The 16,588-nt window shown below is 43.2% G+C and overlaps 1 pseudogene; it reads left to right on the top strand.

The window, feature by feature from the left end:
- The first annotated feature begins 544 nt into the window (after positions 1 to 544).
- Positions 545 to 3,829, top strand: LOC469731 (tubulin beta-8 chain-like; annotated as a pseudogene).
- The last annotated feature ends 12,759 nt before the right edge of the window (positions 3,830 to 16,588 follow it).

The following is a 16,588-nucleotide window of genomic DNA, read 5'->3' as shown; positions in this document are numbered from 1 at the left end:
ATATCACCTTCACTCTGCATGGAGGCCACAGTCCTCTGGAAAGGTGAAAGGGCTAATCATACTCTAAAGAAGACTCTAGCTAAGTCAGAGGCCTGACTATCCCTAACACCCATAGCTTACTGAGGGTTTGAACTGCTCCAAAGGAAAACTTATAATTAAGTCCTGTCGAGTCATATGGAAGGCCTTTCCTAACCACAGATCTCCTAATAGATGAAAGGACTCATCAGTTACAAAAATATGTCATCAATCTAGGACAGGTGCAAAGGCAATCTGTGAATATGGAAACAAGAGGCTTCCCCTCCCACAGGGGAGGAAAATTCAGTTTCAGCTCAGCTAGGGATTTAGTCTTACTAAAGACGTGGGAGGAAGTTCTCCAGCTGACCAGCTTTCCCCAACGTGGAAAGGACCACGGCAAGGTCCCCTGACCTCTCCAACGGACATTAAACGCCAAGGGGTTCACAGGTGGGTACACCTGTGTGGAAGTAAAGCTGTTGCTTATTCTGGCAGCCCAATCCGAGGCTGGGGGAGGTGGGCGCGGGGCTGTTTCAGCGTTGGTGGAGCGCGGGCCCTGTCATTGCGCGTCTGTCTGCTCCTCCTCCTCCTCGCGTTTCTCCTGCCACCCTAGTCCCGCCTTGGCCATGAGGGAGATTGTGCTCACGCAGACGGGGCAGTGCGGGAACCGGATCGGCGCCAAGGTTGGCGGGAGGAGGGGCCCTTGAGGGTCCAGCGCGGACCTGCTGGGTGGCCGGGGAAGATGCTGGCAGTGGCGGGGGCGGCGCCCCTGCATTGCCGCCCCTGGGCTCCCTGCTCCGGACCCGGTGGAGCTGGGAGTCTGGCCAGGCGGCCAGGGCGGACCCTCAGGGACCCGGTGGCCTGGGGGTGGGGGTGGGGGTGGAGGTGGGAGAGGGGCTGGGGCGCCTCCTGCTCTCTGTCCTGACTCAGCCCTGGCTTTTCTGGGCCCTCGTGTCTCTCGCAGTTCTGGTAGGTGATCTCTGATGAACATGCCATCGACTCCGCTGTCACCTACCGCGGGGACAGGCACCTGCTGCTGAAGCGTATCAACGTATACTACAATGAGGCCAGCGGTGAGACCCCAGTCCTTCCCCCACTGCCCTCCTGGGCACAGCGGCCCTCCCCTCGCTGATGCCCTTCCGCCCCCCTCAGGTAGCAGGTATGTGCCCCGCGCTGTGCTAATTGGTCTGGAGCCGGACACCCTGGACTCTGTGCGCTCCGGGCCCTTCGCCCAGATCTTCAGGCCGGACAACTTCAGCTTGGGTGAGTTGTGGGTAAAGACTGGGGTGCGGCTCCTTAGCCAGGGAGCTCAAAGTCAAGGAGTGCCCCAAGGTCATGGCTGTGGGAACTGCGGAGCCAGGGCCCCTCAACACCCTCTTATCCTCTGAGTCGCTCTATCTCCCTCTCCTCAACGGGCTTTGGGAGGAAGGCCCAGCTGTCTGCCAGAGGAGAGGAGCTGCTCATGTAATCTCCCTGCAGGGAGCTGAGTGGGAACAGTGGCTGCTGCTTTCCTTGGGAATGGGCAGGAGCCACCTGCAGCGAGGTCTGTTGTTAGGCTGTCTCAGGTTTGGCTCCTGCCTTAATTTCTCTTTCTTTTTTTAAATTATACTTTAAGTTTTGGGGAACATGTGCAGGTTTGTTACATTGGAATGCATGTGCCATGGTGGTTTGCTGCACCCATAAACCTGTCATCAACATTAGGTATTTCTCCTAATGCTATCCCTCCCTCTTCCCCCACCCCCACAAGCCCCAGTGTGTGATGTTCCCCTCCCTGTGTCCATGTGTTCTCATCGTTCAACTCCCGCTTATGAGTGAGAACATGCAGTGTTTGGTTTTCCGTTCTTGTGTTAGTTTGCTGAGAATGATGGTTTCCAGCTTCATCCATGTCCTTGCAAAGGACATGAACTCATCCTTTTTTATGGTTGCATAGTATTCTATGGTGTATATGTGCCACATTCTTTACCCAGTCTATCACTGATGGGCATTTGGGTTGGTTCCAAGTCTTTGCTATTGTGAACAGTGCCACAATAAACATGCGTGTGCATGTGTTTATATAGAATGACTTATAATCTTTGGGTATATACCCAGTAATGGGATTGCTGGGTCAAATGGTATTTTCTGGCTCTAGATCCTTGAGGAATCGTCACACTGTCATTCACAATGGTTGAACTGATTTACACTCCCACCAACGGTGTAAAAGTGTTCCTATTTCTCCACATCCTCTCCAGCATCTGTTGTTTCCTGACTTTTTAATGATTGCCATTCTAGCTGGCATGAGATGACAGCTCATTGTGGTTTTGATTTGCATTTCTCTGACCAGTGATGAGCACTTTTTCATGTTTGTTGGCTGCATAAATGTCTTGAAGTGTCTATTCATATCCTTTATCCACTTTTTGATGGGGTTGTTTTTTTCTTGTAAACTTAAGTTCTTTGTAGATTCTGGATATTAGCCCTTTGTCAGATGGATAGATTGTAAAAACCTTCTCCCATTCTGTAGGTTGTCTGTTCACTCTGACAGTTTCTTCTGCTGTGCAGCAACTCTTTAGTTTAATTAGATCCCATTTGTCAATTTTGGCTTTTGTTGCTATTGCTTTTGGTGTTTTACTGACTGAATTTCTAACGGGAGGCTGCTGTCCTGTAACTTTGGGGGAGGGGGTCCACCTGCTCCACCTGTAGGGTGAATGGTGCTTTCTTGGCCCTTTTTGCATTGTGGCAGTGACCACTGATGACCGCATACCTGGCCATCGAGTGACCGGCTATACTGTCTTACAGGTCAGAGTGGGGCCGGGAACAACTGGGCCAAGGGGTACTACACAGAAGGCGCGGAGCTGACGGAGTCGGTGATGGACACTGTGAGGCGGGAAGCTGAGAGCTGTGACTGCCTGCAGGGTTTCCAGCTGGCCCACTCCCTGGGTGGGGGGACTGGGTCTGGGATGGGTACCCTTCTACTCAGTAAGATCCAGGAGGAATACCCAGACAGGATCATAAACACATTCAGCGTCCTGCCCTCGCTCAAGGTGTCAGATGCCGTGGTGGAGCCCTATAATGCCATCCTCTCAATCTACCAGCTCATAGAAAATGCACATGAGACCTTTTGTATTGATAACGAAGCACTGTACAATATTTGTTCCAGAACCCTACAACTGCCCAGACCCACCTATGGTGATTTGAATCACCTGGTATCTGCTACTATGAGTGGGGTCACCACGTGCCTGCATTTCCCAGGAGGCTGAATGCTGACCTGCGGAAGCTGGCCATGAACATGGTCCCATTTCCCCAGCTGCACTTCTTCATGCCTAGCTTTGCTCCACTGACCAGCCAGGGTAGCCGGCAGTACCAGGCCCTGACGGTGGCTGAGCTTATCCAGGAGGTGTTTGATGCTAAGAATATGATGTCTGCCTGTGACCCCCGTCATGGCTGCTACCTAACGGTGGCTGCCATTTTCAGAGGTCACATGTCCATGAAGGAGGTGGATGAGCAGATGCTCAATCTTCAAAAGAACAGCAGCCACTTTGCTCATCGGCTCCCTCACAATGTAAAAACAGCCACGTGTGACATCCCATCCAAGGGGCTAGAAATATCAGCCACTGGAATCAGTAATAACACGGCCATCCAGGAGCTGTTCAAGCGCACTATGGAGCAGTTCACAGCCATGTTCAGGCACAAGGCCTTTCTCCACTGGTACACGGGTGAGGGCATGGATGAGATGGAATTTACCGAGGCCGAGAGCAACCTGAAAAATCTTATGGCAGAGTACCAGGATGCCACGGCCAAGGAGGAGGAGTTTGAGGAGTCTGCTGAGGAGGAGGTGGCCTAGAAGTTTCCTTTTCTGGGTAAAGGGGGGATGGAGTGTGGATTCTTTAGTGTGTTCTGATAGCCAAGTGTCACTATGCAATTTTTCTTTGTCTTTACATCTCTTCCTGTTGCACTTCAAAGCATTTTCATAGTATGTGATTTTACCTGATAAAGCATCCTAACAGCATCTGGTTTCACCTCCTACTTCTGTGAGCTCTCTGGGTGCTGCCAGATGGGCATAGTGGTCCTGCAAGGCTGCAGCTGTCTTGGGCTTATCTCATGCCCAGGAACAAGCATTCCAATGGCTCCAGGAGGGGGTCAGCATGGGCTGTGGACATGGCAGGAAGGCTTCACATGAACTTGAGGCTGCCCTGGGCTTTGGGCAGCTACGTGGTGGGAAACCTGTTCCTGAGCGGAAGCTTTGGCTTATCCTGTGTACCGAACTTCCAGGGGACCAGCTGGCCCTCTGTTTCTGGGACTTTAAAAGTGGCCAGTGAGCCCAGTGGACAATGTCCTCAACGTCCCACCTCAGGGTAGGAATGCGGCCAGACAGCTGGCCCTGAACCAGCAATGAAGGGTGAGCAAGTAGGGCCCCAGCTACTCCTCACCATGATGGCCTGGGTGTGTCCGTGTGGCCTCATTCTTCTAATGAGGTGGGCATGGGGTATCTGGCAGGTACTAGTGGGCAGGAATCAAGCCCACTGTGTACTCACATGCACTGAACCCCATGTAGAAGGGGATTAAGCCCTGGGGGCCATAGATGCGGTTGCTGGGGCTGTGTGTTCGGGGCAGTCTCTCTCCAAAGGCACAGGTGGGCTTTCTGAGCAGGACCTGAGGAGACAGGCAGGTGCTCACAAGTGCTGCTTCCCCCAAATGGCAACCAGTGAGGAGAAAAATGCCCAAGTTGGAGGTTTGACCTGCCCCAGTCTTGGAGGGCTGATGCTCTCTGGAAAGGTGGCTAATGCACACTTTCTCTTGTCTCCCTGTCCTGCACTCCAAAATCTCAGGGCAAAAATAATCCAAGACTGTCAGGATGAGACTGGTGAGGGTGGCACCTTTGGGGATAGGTCCTTTAGCCCGGCAAAATCTCCTCCACAGGCTTCTCAAGGAGCCTGGACTTCACGGCCTGCTCTGGGGAAGCTGTCAAGTTAGAGATGTGTGTGAGCTGGGTGCTGGGTGCCATCAGGACAGTGCTCTTCACCCGCCTCTTGTAGAACTCGTCCATGGCCTGTGTGATATTCTCTTGGTAATTCCCCCCACCCCCATCACACAAAGATGAAACCAGCATAGCCTGGGGATGGGCAGATGTGTGGGTTCTACCCCAGGAACCCTGAGCATATCCATCTGCCTCTGATGTGTCGGGGAAAATGGGTGAGACTCCTTTCTTTTTGTTCTCTGAATATTTGCAATGGCCTATTGGGCCAAATGGGAACAGGCAGGCAGGAGAGTGCCTCATCTTGAAGTAGCTCCTGGAAGCAGCTGGGAGGTGGGAGAGGTTCCCCCCTACTCCCCCAACCTGTTCTCAGAGCAGGAAAAGGGGGCTCTGTGACAGCCCTCCTCAGTGGCTGTCACCCTCTGAGGGGTGTCCTCGCCCAGCCCAGCCCAGGTGTGCACCCACCTGAGATGGCATTGCATGGATCCAGTTGGGAAGGTTCATCTGCAGTAACTATTGGAACCTTCCCATGCCTGGTGTCTCCACTCTCACATGGGGTCTGATGTTCCTCCCTCCAGTGGTACAGCTGGAGTGGCAGAGGGGGCAAGTCACTGCTGCAGTTCCCACCTGGGTCTGAGTGGGGGTCATGCTTGGTATCCATGTATTTCCCAATTGCCTGGTTCCATCTGGAGGCTTCGTGGACAGTAGTGGTGTTCTTCTAGGCCTCTTCATATGCCAGCTGCAGGCCGGGGCTTCCCAAGTTTCTGGAGTCCCCCTTCCAGCCTGGCAAGCATGGCGGGTAGTAGGGAAAGGACACTAAGCCTGCAGGCAGCAGAACCTGTCTGGGTATGTTCTCTACCCCTGGTGGCCCCTGGTTGTTTACCACCTTGGGTGAGAGTCAGCTTAGGATCTCAACATTCTTGTAGGACTTCAGAACTGTATAGACACAGGCCCAGGAGGGAGCAGGGGCTGGGACTGGCAGCTAACGAGTATAGTGGGGGTCATAGGGCTCAGTTTGGTCTCAGCAGGGAATTCAGGGAGGCTTGGATTTGCTGAAGGCCTTAGACGAGCTTGGGTTTGGATATAGGAACAACATGGAGCAGGGGCCCTTCTGCATGCTGGAGTTTGAGTAGTTGTGCCCTGGTGTATCCATAGGTGTTCCCCACCTGGAGTGCAGCTATGGGTAGAAGCTGGCATAGCTGTGGAGGGAACAGGAGGAGGTGGCAGGACGAGTCTCTAGGGCAGCCCCAGCAGCCAGGCAGGGCCTCTACAAGTGAGATGCAGATCCAGCCTGTTGGCCACTTAGCAGCTGCTTGGCTATCTGCAGATGACCTGAGCTCTGCTCATCAGTAAATGGGGGTGGCAGTAGCACTTACCTTCTGGGCTTCTGCAGCTTGAAGAGGCAGCACACACCATGTGCTGAGGATGCACCTGACTCAGGCAAGCTTCTCCAACAGTAGCACATCAGATTAACATCCAACCTGTATAGGACACCATCAAATCTCCCCATCCCTCATTCCAACTGTAAGAAAAGGGAGTCTCTGTCCTAGGGGAGCAAGCACAGGCATGTTTATCCAGTGGGCACATGGCCCAGGTTGGGAAAAGGTCCTTGGATACATGCTGGTTTCACCAGGAATCTGTGGGGTGGGTTTGGCCTGGACCCCAGGAGGCCAGTAGCCCCCCTGCATGGCACAGGACTGGGAGGGCTGAGCTTTGAAGGGAGTCATTAATTGACCTCATGGGAAGTGGTGCAGGTGGTTGGTGGTGGTTCATTCTTGCAGGGCCTGTGTGATCACCCAAGGAGTGCAAATTGCCTTTTTTTAAAAAAAAAAAAATTGCCAAAATTGATACAAGCTCATCAGTTAAAAAGGTGAGTAATGCTGACAGTAGGCTTCACCTGCTCCTTCCCCAGAAGTAACTGGTGTTCAGAGGTGGATCTGGTTCCTTCCCAGCCTTTCCCCTTTGCATGTAGCTGTGTGCATGTACTTAGGTGTGTACGCACACATTCCCTGGAGGGGTAACTTTTTTTATTTGGGAGGATAACTAATGAGGCAGCCTGGCATTTGTTTATTTTGTCTTTGAAGTGTGGAGCCCTGTATGGAGTGGGCATCCGGTACTTCCTAGCTGGCCTCTGCCAGCTGTTTGGCTGCCCCAGTTTCTGCCCTTCACAGACATGGCGGCCACCTGGTGTGACATTCAGCGGCCTTGTTCGCAGCTAGTATGATATGAGTGGATCAGGTACCTTATAAAATTGAAAAGCACACAACATGCACAGAGAAAGGATAAACAACCCTGTGTGCACTGCTCTGCTAAAGTCCACGTCACATGACTGAGATGACAAACCTTGTTTTCACCTAACATTTGGGCTCTGAGAAAGGGCATTTATGTTTTACTTTTTTTTTTTTTTTTTTTTTTTTTGAGATGGAGTCTCGCTTTGTCACCCAGGCTGGAGTGCAGTGGTGCGATCTCGGCTCACTGCAACCTCCACCTCCCGGGTTCAAGTGATTCTCCTGCCTCAGCCTCCCGAGTAGCTGAGACTACAGGCGTGTGCCACCACGCCCGGCTAATTTTTTTGTATTTTTAGTCAAGACGGGGTTTCACCATGTTAACCAGGATGGTCTCAATCTCCTGACCTCATGATCCACCCGCCTCAGCCTCCCAAAGTGCTGGGATTACAGGCATGAGTCACCGCGCCTGGCCTTACTTTTTATTTATAACAGAGTTAGAAGAAATACTACTATGCTTTCTATTCCATTATCCCCAACTCCCACTGCACCCCCTCTAGTTTACCTACCTCTGAGAGAAACAGGAGCTCGCCTGGTTAATGAGAGCCTGGAATTATTTGAGCCAGGTCACTGTGTAAAGGTAATACTGATTCTGTCCTCTTGTGGATCACTTGCTCAGCTCAGATATTTCATAGCTCCCTGTATACAGGAGGATGTGTTACCCTCCTAGCCTGCTTTCTTGGTTTGATACCTGCCTGAGAGCATGTGAGAGCACTTAAGGTCTAGGCTCATGGGCGGACTGTTCTGCCCACCCCCATCTCATCTCTCCAGGTCAGTCTGCATGCATGGCTTCCTCCATTTGGTTCCAGAGTAGGGGATGGGAGGTCTCACACTGACCTCAAGTTGATGTGACGTTTTCCACCTCTGCTTTCCCAGACAGCCCCTGCTGCGGGGCTTGTAAGGTGCCATGGAGATTTGTGAAGTCCGTATTTTCTTATGTGGGTGTTTTATAAATTAGAGCCCTGGAGGGGGAATAAATGTTAGAGGTACTCCAAACCCCTAATACATAAACATCTAAGCCTGGCCCTTTTTTGGTGGTAGAATATACGTATCGTAAAACTTACCATTTTAACCATGTTTAAATGTACAGTTCAGCGGCATCTAGTATATTCAGTGTTGTGCAACCATTCCCTTTATCCATATCTACAACTTCTTTATCCTAAACTGAAACACCATACCCATGACGAAGTCATTGAATAGAAGACTGATGCATTTGACTCCATAAAGATGAAAATTTTCTATGAGAGAAAAATGCCTCAAAGTCAAAAGTCAACAGACTGGAGAAATAGATTTGCAACATACATGACAGACAAAAAGCTAATTTGGGTAATATATGTATAATATATATAAATAAAATATATATAATATATAATAAATATATAATATATTGGATAATATATATGTTGGGTAATATATAATACATGTATTTTTATATTATATATTTATTGTATATTACCCAATATAATATATATGATATATATATAAAGTTATCCTAAATTATTAAAAGGCCAGAAACCAAATTGAAAAATGGACAAAGGATGTAAAGAAACAGTTCAAAGAAAAATGTAGATTTTAAAATATTTGCTATTTTTTTACTGTGGTAAAATATGTGTAACAGAAAATTTACCATTTTGACCATTTTGAGGTATACAATTCAGTGGCATTAAGTACAAATACATTGTTTTGCAACCATCACCACTATCCATTTCCAAACCTGTTTTATCCCAAAGTGAAACTCTGTATCCACGGAACGATAGCTCCCCGTTTCCCATCCCCCCATTCCCTGGCAACCACCATCCTACCTTTTGTGCCTGTGAATTTAACTGCTCTAGCTACATCATAAAAATGGAAGCATATGGTATTTGCTTTTTTTGTGTCTGGCTTACTGTACTTAGCATAATCTTTTCAGGGTTTATCTGTGTTGTAGCATGTATTAGAATTTCTTTTCTTTTTAAGGCTGAATAATATATCATTGTGGTATTGACCATATTTGCTTATCCATTCATCTGTAGATGGACATTTGGGCTTTTTCTACCCTTTGGCTATTGTGAATGCTGCTATAAACATGGCTATCTGTGCAAATTCCCACTTTCAATTCTTTTGGGTATATACCCAGAAGTGGAATTACTGGATTGTATGCTGATTACCGTTCTCCACAGTGGCTGTGCCATCTTACTTTCCCACCAGCAGCGTGCAAGAGTTCTGACTTCTCCACATCCAGCATTTGCTGTTTTCTGGGTTTTTGTTGTTTGTTTTGGTTTGTTGTTGTTGGTTTTTTTGATGGTAGCTATACTTATATGTGTCAGTATTGCATTGTGGTTTGGATTTGCATTTTTCCCATGATTAGTGATTCTGAGCACCTTATCCTGTGCTTGCTGGTCATTTGTATATCTTCTGTAAAGGAATGTGTGTTTTAAAAGCTTTGCTTATGTTTAAATTTGATTATTTTGTGGTTGTTGCTGAGGTCTTTATATAGCCTGGATATTAATTATTTATCAGATGTATAATGTGTGGATATTTTCTCCCCCTCTGTGAATTGTATTTTCAATCTATTGATTGTATCCTCAGATACTTAAAAGTTTTTAACTTTGAAGTCTTTTTATGTATTTTTGTTGTTTGTCATTGTCTGTGCTTTCAGTCATATCCGAGAAATTATTGCCAGATTCTATGTTTTGAAATTTTTCCCTAAATTTTCTTCTAAGGGTTTTATAGTTTTAGTTCTTACAATTAGATGTTTGGTCCATTTTGAATAAAGTTTTTTATATGGTGTAAAGTAAGGCTCCAACTTCATTCTTTTCCATGTAAATATCTATTTTTTTTTCTAACACCATTTAAAAAATACTATCCTTTCCCCCTTGAATAATGTTGACTCCCTTGTTGAAAATCATGACCATATTTTTTGGTTCTTTATTCGTGTTGCATTGGGCTTTATGTCTGTCTCTATGCTGGTATGATATTGTTTTGGGTACTAAAGCATTGCAGTAAGTTTGAAACCAGGAGGTCTTAGTCCTCTAACTGTTCATTTTAAAGATTGACTTGGCTACTTGGGTTTTTTTGAGATTTCATCTGTATTTTAGAATAGGTTTTTCTATTTTTGCAAATATTGGGATTTTATTGAATCCGTAGATGACTATAGATAACAATGGCATCTTGACAAGGTTTTGTCTTCCAGTCCATAAACACACGATGTCTTTTCATTTATTTGTGTCATCTTTAATATCTTTCTGCATGGTTTATAGTTTTCACTTTACAGGTTTTTCATTTCCTTGGTCAAGCTGGTTTCTAAGTATTTTATTCTTTTGATGCTGTCATAAATGATACAGTTGTCTTGATTTCTTCTTCAGATAGTTTATAGAAATACAACTAATTTTTGTATATTGATTTTGTATCCCGCAGCTTTGCTGAATTTTATTTATTGCATCTGATAGTTTATTTCAGAGAAACTGTTAAGTTTTTTTTTGTTTTTTTGTTTTTTTTTTTTTTGAGATGGAGTCTCGCCCTGTTACCCAGGCTGGAGAGCAATGGTGTGATCTTGGCTTACTGTAACCTCCACTTCCCGGGTTCAAATGATTCTCTTGCCTCAGCCTCCCAAGTAGCTAGGATTATAGGTGCCTGCCACCATGCACAGCTATTTTTTGTATTTTCAATAGAGACGGAGTTTCATCATGTTGGCCAGGTTGGTCTCAAATTCCTGACCTCATGATCCGCCCGCCTTGGCCTCCCAAAGTGCTGGGGTTACTGGCGTGAGCCACCATACCTGGCCAAGATTTTTAATATATAAGATTATGTCATCTGCAAACAGATAATTTTACTTTTTAAAAAATTGGAATATCTTTTATTCTTTTACTTGCCTTATCTTTATAACTAACTAGAACCTTCAGTACTATGTTAAATAGAAGTGGTAAAAGCAGGCATCCTTGTTTAAGCTCTTAAGGTAAAAGCTTTCAGTCTTTCACCATAATGTTAGCTGTCTTTTTTTTTTTTTAAATATAACGTATTATGTTAAGGTGTTTTCTTTCTTTTTATAGTTTATTAAGTATCTTTTATCATGAACGTGGGTTAAATTTTGATAAGTGCTTTTTCTTCTTTAAGATAATCACAGGTTTTTTTCTTCTTTATGTGAATGTGGTATTACACTGATTTTCATGTGTTGGAGTGTACTTTTATTTCAGGAGTCAATTATACTCATTCATGGTGTATAATCCTTTTAATGTACTGCCAAATTTGAATTGCTGGTATCTTGTTGAGGATTTTTGCATCAGCATTTGTAAGGGATGTTTGTTTGTAGTTTTCTTATGGTTTCTTTGTCTGGCTTGGTGTCAGAGTACTGGCTTCATAGAATAAGTTAGAAAATGTTACCCCCTCTTCAACGTTTTGAAGGCGTTTGAGGAAAACTGGTGTTAATTCCGCTTTAAACATCGGGAAGGATTCAACAGTGAAGCCATCTGGTCCAGAGCTTTTCTTAGTTGCTGGGTTTTTGATTACTGATGCAATCTTCTTGCTGACTCTCCCTGCTCAATAGGTTTATTCAGCTTTTCTGATTCAGTCTTAGTAGGTGTTTTGTTTCTAGGAATCTGTTCATTTTTATTTAGGTTATTCATTTTTTTTTGGTGTACAGTTCCTTATGGTACTCTTACATCCCTTTTTTAACTCTGTAAATTTAGTAGTAATGTACCCATTTTATTTTCGAGGTAGTAGTTTGAGTATCCTCCTTTTTTGTCAATCTAGTTAAAGGTTTGTCAGTTTTGTTGATCTTTTTCAGAGAACAAATTCGGTTTTGCTTTTTTTTCATACTACTGTCTTATTTCACTTATTTCCACTGCTATCTTTATCATTTTTTTCTTGTGCTAGGTTTTAGTTCTTCTCTCTTTTCCTCTCTGTTTTTAGTTCCTTAGGTGTAAAGTTAAGTTACTGATTTGATAGCTTATTTTTTAATCATTTATAGCTATAAATTTTTCTTATAGTACTGCTTTTGATGTATTGCTTAACTTTTGGTACTTCATAGTTTTAATTTGTCTCTAGATATTTTCTATTTTCTCTTGTGATTTCTTTGATCCATCCTTGACTGTTTAATACCTGTATTTTTAGACCTAAAATGTGTAGCCTACAGAATTTTCCTGATTTGTTACAATTTCATTCGTTGTAAGTTTTTATTTCAGAATTAAATGTGTATATCAACATTTGTTATGTTCTCATAAACTTTGTAATACATGGAGATTCCTGGTCCACATACGTAAGCCTCTATATAAATACTATTTTGAAGCATTTAACCTTTTAATATTCCAAATGTCTAAATGAAATTGAGATTTGGGTTTTTGAGATGAAATCGTGGTAGGTGACTGAGAAATGCTTAAAAATTAGCCAAAACTTAAGTTAAATTTTACCTTCAAGATTCAACCTGAATGAGTCACCCTGTGTTGCTGGTAATAAAAAATAAGTCTTTAATGTTATAAAAGCAAACTTCAGAGAATGTTCCCCCCACCCCGCAGTTGACATCTCAATTAAATGCTGTACAAAATTTTTATGGCCTTCTGCACTTTTTACTTTAGAATTCCAACTTTTTCTAGTTAAAATTTTTCTAAACAGAATCCTGTGTATTTGAAAGACAAATGAGTTTTTAGTTGAAATGCTTAAGCAGCTTTGAAGAAGTTAATGCTCTTGTGCTTATTTTTGCTTTAAATAGTTTCTTTAATATGACGACATTTCAAGAGTTGATTCAATGTTAAGTTCCTCCAAACTTTGGTTAAGAAGCAGAAAGCATTACATGAGATTCTTGACATATGTTTTCAAGGAATCTCTTTTAAAAGTGTTAAAGGTGGAACTATTTAATTTAACATAAAATTGAATCTTTACGTGTTTGCATAATTTGAAAACTTATGTCTCAAAGCTTTTCAAATGCCCAAGTATGGTACATATTTTCCCTTAGTAATATGAGGGTAATAATTGTAGTCACCATGGGCTAACTACATGCCACACGTCATGCTAAATTTTTTATGCATATTTATCTTCTAATCTTCAGAATTGTCTAATGTTTGGCAGTTTTATTGTCTTCATTTTCATAACCATTCTTGATTCATTCTATAGTCTCATCATTTTTCTGTTCTTGATTCTTTATGTATGTTTATGTTTGTTCATGTGCTTTTATTTCTAATAATGTAATAAACATTTAGAAATTAGAAAACTGAGATTTTATAGTGGAATAAATTGTCCGTGGGACACTCGGCTATAAGACGCGGAGCCAGGATTAAAACTGGCGTCTGTCTGATTCTAAAACCTGCGATGGTAACTACTATAATTGCAGAAAAACTTCCCTGATCGTTCTACATGAATTAACTCATCTGTCTCTTTCTCCTCTCACTCTTCTTTATGTTTTTTTCTTAGTACTCATTACTACCTGGTGTGTGTGTGTAGTTTTTTTTAGAGAGATGGGGTCTTGCTGTGATAATCATAATGTATATTTTTAATTTGCTGTCTCTCTTGCTCTTTTGTTCACTGTTCTCTTAAAACAATTCCAGGCATTTGTATGTGGTTTGTAGGTATTGGTTGATACTTAAATGAATGAATGTAATTAGTGTATTCTGTATGCTATCAGGGCATATATTATTAAAGATGTGATAAATTTCATGTTTTCCTCTCTTTATATTGTTATTCCTATATTGCAGCAGTCCCCAATCTTCTCTGCATCAGGGACTGGTTTCATGGAAGACAACTTTTCCATGGACTGGGCAGGGGGATAGTTTCAGGATGATTCAAGTACATTACATTTATTGCATACTTTATTATTATTGCATTGTAGTATATAATGAAATAATTATACAACTCACTATAATGTAGAATCAGTCGGAGCCCTGAGCTTGTTTTCCTGTAAGTAGACAGTTCCATCAGGGGGTAATGGGAGACAGTGACACCCAAAATGTGGTGTTTATGTCCAGTCTACTCCTTAATCTTGTTTTGGTTGCTGTCACTGCAAAAAACCCTGTTTCACAAAGACAGGAGGTTGGAAATGGAAGCAGGCGTTTCAGTGATACTATTGACAAGGAAATGTCCGTGCTCCTGTGGAGAACAGAAATGGCTTCACTGTCCTTAAGTTTTACATAACATTTGCTATTATTGGTCCTTCTCTGTTCTTTTTTTTTTTTTCCTGATATCTCTTCTCTCTTCTTCCTCTTCTTAAATGGTACATATAATCCTGTTCTTTTATTTCTAAATTTTTAAATGCTTTTCAATGCCTGCAGGTCTTTACTGATACCTCTACAATCATTTAACTCCAGTTCTATTTCAGTGGCTTAGCTGCCCGTCTGGTATTTCCATTGGTTATTATACTTATCACAAAGTTCATAAATCTGAAATTCAGTGCTATAGATAATTTTCTTGCAGTAGTTTAAAAATATGTTCAAAAATTATTTGAAACCTCAAAAAGTATGAGGGATCTTCACAAAGTTCATGGGAAATGCATATTTTTGCATGGATTTCAAAAATATTTTGCACTTGTACTAACTTGTTCTGAACAGGATCTAATTTGAGGAATTATAATAAGAAAACTAAAACACCAATTTGAAAAGAGGTCCCATTAGAGGAACATGAATTCTGCTAAAATTAAAGGTAGAATAAACATCAAATTTATGGCGATTTGGGGTGAAAGAATAGTAAAATCACTGATTCTTTGTACAAGTTTATGAGGACAATGCCCCCCAACATTTGCAAGTTTACAAATGAGTAACTCATCTGAAGAAGGGATAATAAGATATTGGAGATAAAGCCTGCAGTGGCAGACAATTCACACTAATTCACCAGAAAAAATAATTAATCTTGTTCATGCCCTGCTTTAGGAATGACAACAGCATAAACAGCCAACACCATCGCCATCTCAACTGGTTAAATTTACACAATTTTGAAAAATTTTCCACTCAATAGATTCGAAAACTCTTGTTCCCAGATCAGCTGCAGACAAGAGCAGAGCTTTCAACTGAAATTTTACATAAGTGGAATCAAGATCCTGAAGCATTTCTTCAAATAATTTTAAGAGGAGGTCAAACACAGCTGTTCAGTGAAATCTTCAAGATAAAACACAGTCAAAGCAATGGCTACCAAGAGGTGAAAGTGGTCCAGTCACAGCAAAAAGTGACTGGTCTAGAACAAAGCTCATAGCAACAGTGTCTTAGGATGCTCAAGGCATTTTGCTTGTTGACTTTCTAGAGGGCCAAAAACAAAAAAAAACCCCAATAACATATGCTATTATGAGAGTATTTTGAGAAAGTTAGCCAAAGCTTTAGAAGAAAAACTTCCAGGAAACTTCACCAGAGAATTCTTCTCCACCACAACAATGTTCCTCCTCATTTCTCTCATCAAAAAAAAAAAAAAAAGACAATTTTGGCCGGGCGCGGTGGCTCACGCCTGGAATCCCAGCACTTTCGGAGGTCGAGGCAGGTGGATCGTGAGGTCAGGAGATCGAGACCATCCTGGCTAACATGGTGAAACCCCATCTCTACTAAAAATACAAAAAATTAGCTGGGTGTGGTGGCAGGTGCCTATAGTCCCAGCTACTTGGGAGGCTGAGGCAGGAGAATTGCTTGAACCAGGGAGGCAGTGGAGGTTGCAGTGAGCTGAGATGGCGCCACTGCACTCCAGCCTGGCAGAGTGAGATTCTGTCTCAAAAAAAAAAAAAAAAAAAAAAAAGACAGTTTTGTCAGAGTTTCAATGGGAAATTATTAGGCATCCACCTTTTAGCCCTGATTTGGCTGCCACTAACTTCTTCTTTTTCTTTCCTGATTTTTAAAAAACTTGACACCCATTTTTCTTCAGTTAATAATGTAAAAAAGACTGTCTTGACATGGTTAAATTCCCAGGACCTTAGTTTTTGTGGGGTCGGTATTATTGCTTACAAAAGTGTCTTGAACTTGATGAAGCTTATGTTAAGAAATAAAGTCTATATTTTTGTGTTTTATTTTCATATTTCACAAACTTACTGAAGTCCTTTCATAGACCCTAATTCTCTTCTTCTTGAAGGTATATCCAGCTTAATCATCCTTTCTGGTGAATAGAATGTGTTGGAAATGACCATGTATGACTTCTGAGTCTCGGTCATAAAAGATTTTGCCACTTCTGCTTTGCTTTTTCCTAAGCCACTCATTCTGGAAGAAACCAGCAACTATTTGGTGAGAACAGTCAGCACGGTCATATTCATAGTGCACTACAACCTTCAACCCCTGGGCTCAAGTGACCCTCCAGCCTCAGCCTCCTGAGTAGCTGGGACTACAGGTGCATGCCACCACGTTTGGCTCCATGCTTCTTAACTTAGACCCATTCTACCAGTGCTTCTGGTATCCTAACATTTGCTGGATCA

This window comes from Pan troglodytes, chromosome 1 (genome assembly GCF_028858775.2).
Source record: "Pan troglodytes isolate AG18354 chromosome 1, NHGRI_mPanTro3-v2.0_pri, whole genome shotgun sequence".
In the NCBI taxonomy this organism is placed as follows: Eukaryota; Metazoa; Chordata; class Mammalia; order Primates; family Hominidae; genus Pan; species Pan troglodytes.
The sequence above is the reverse complement of the archived record's forward strand: the minus strand, read 5'-3'. Positions and strand labels throughout refer to the sequence as shown.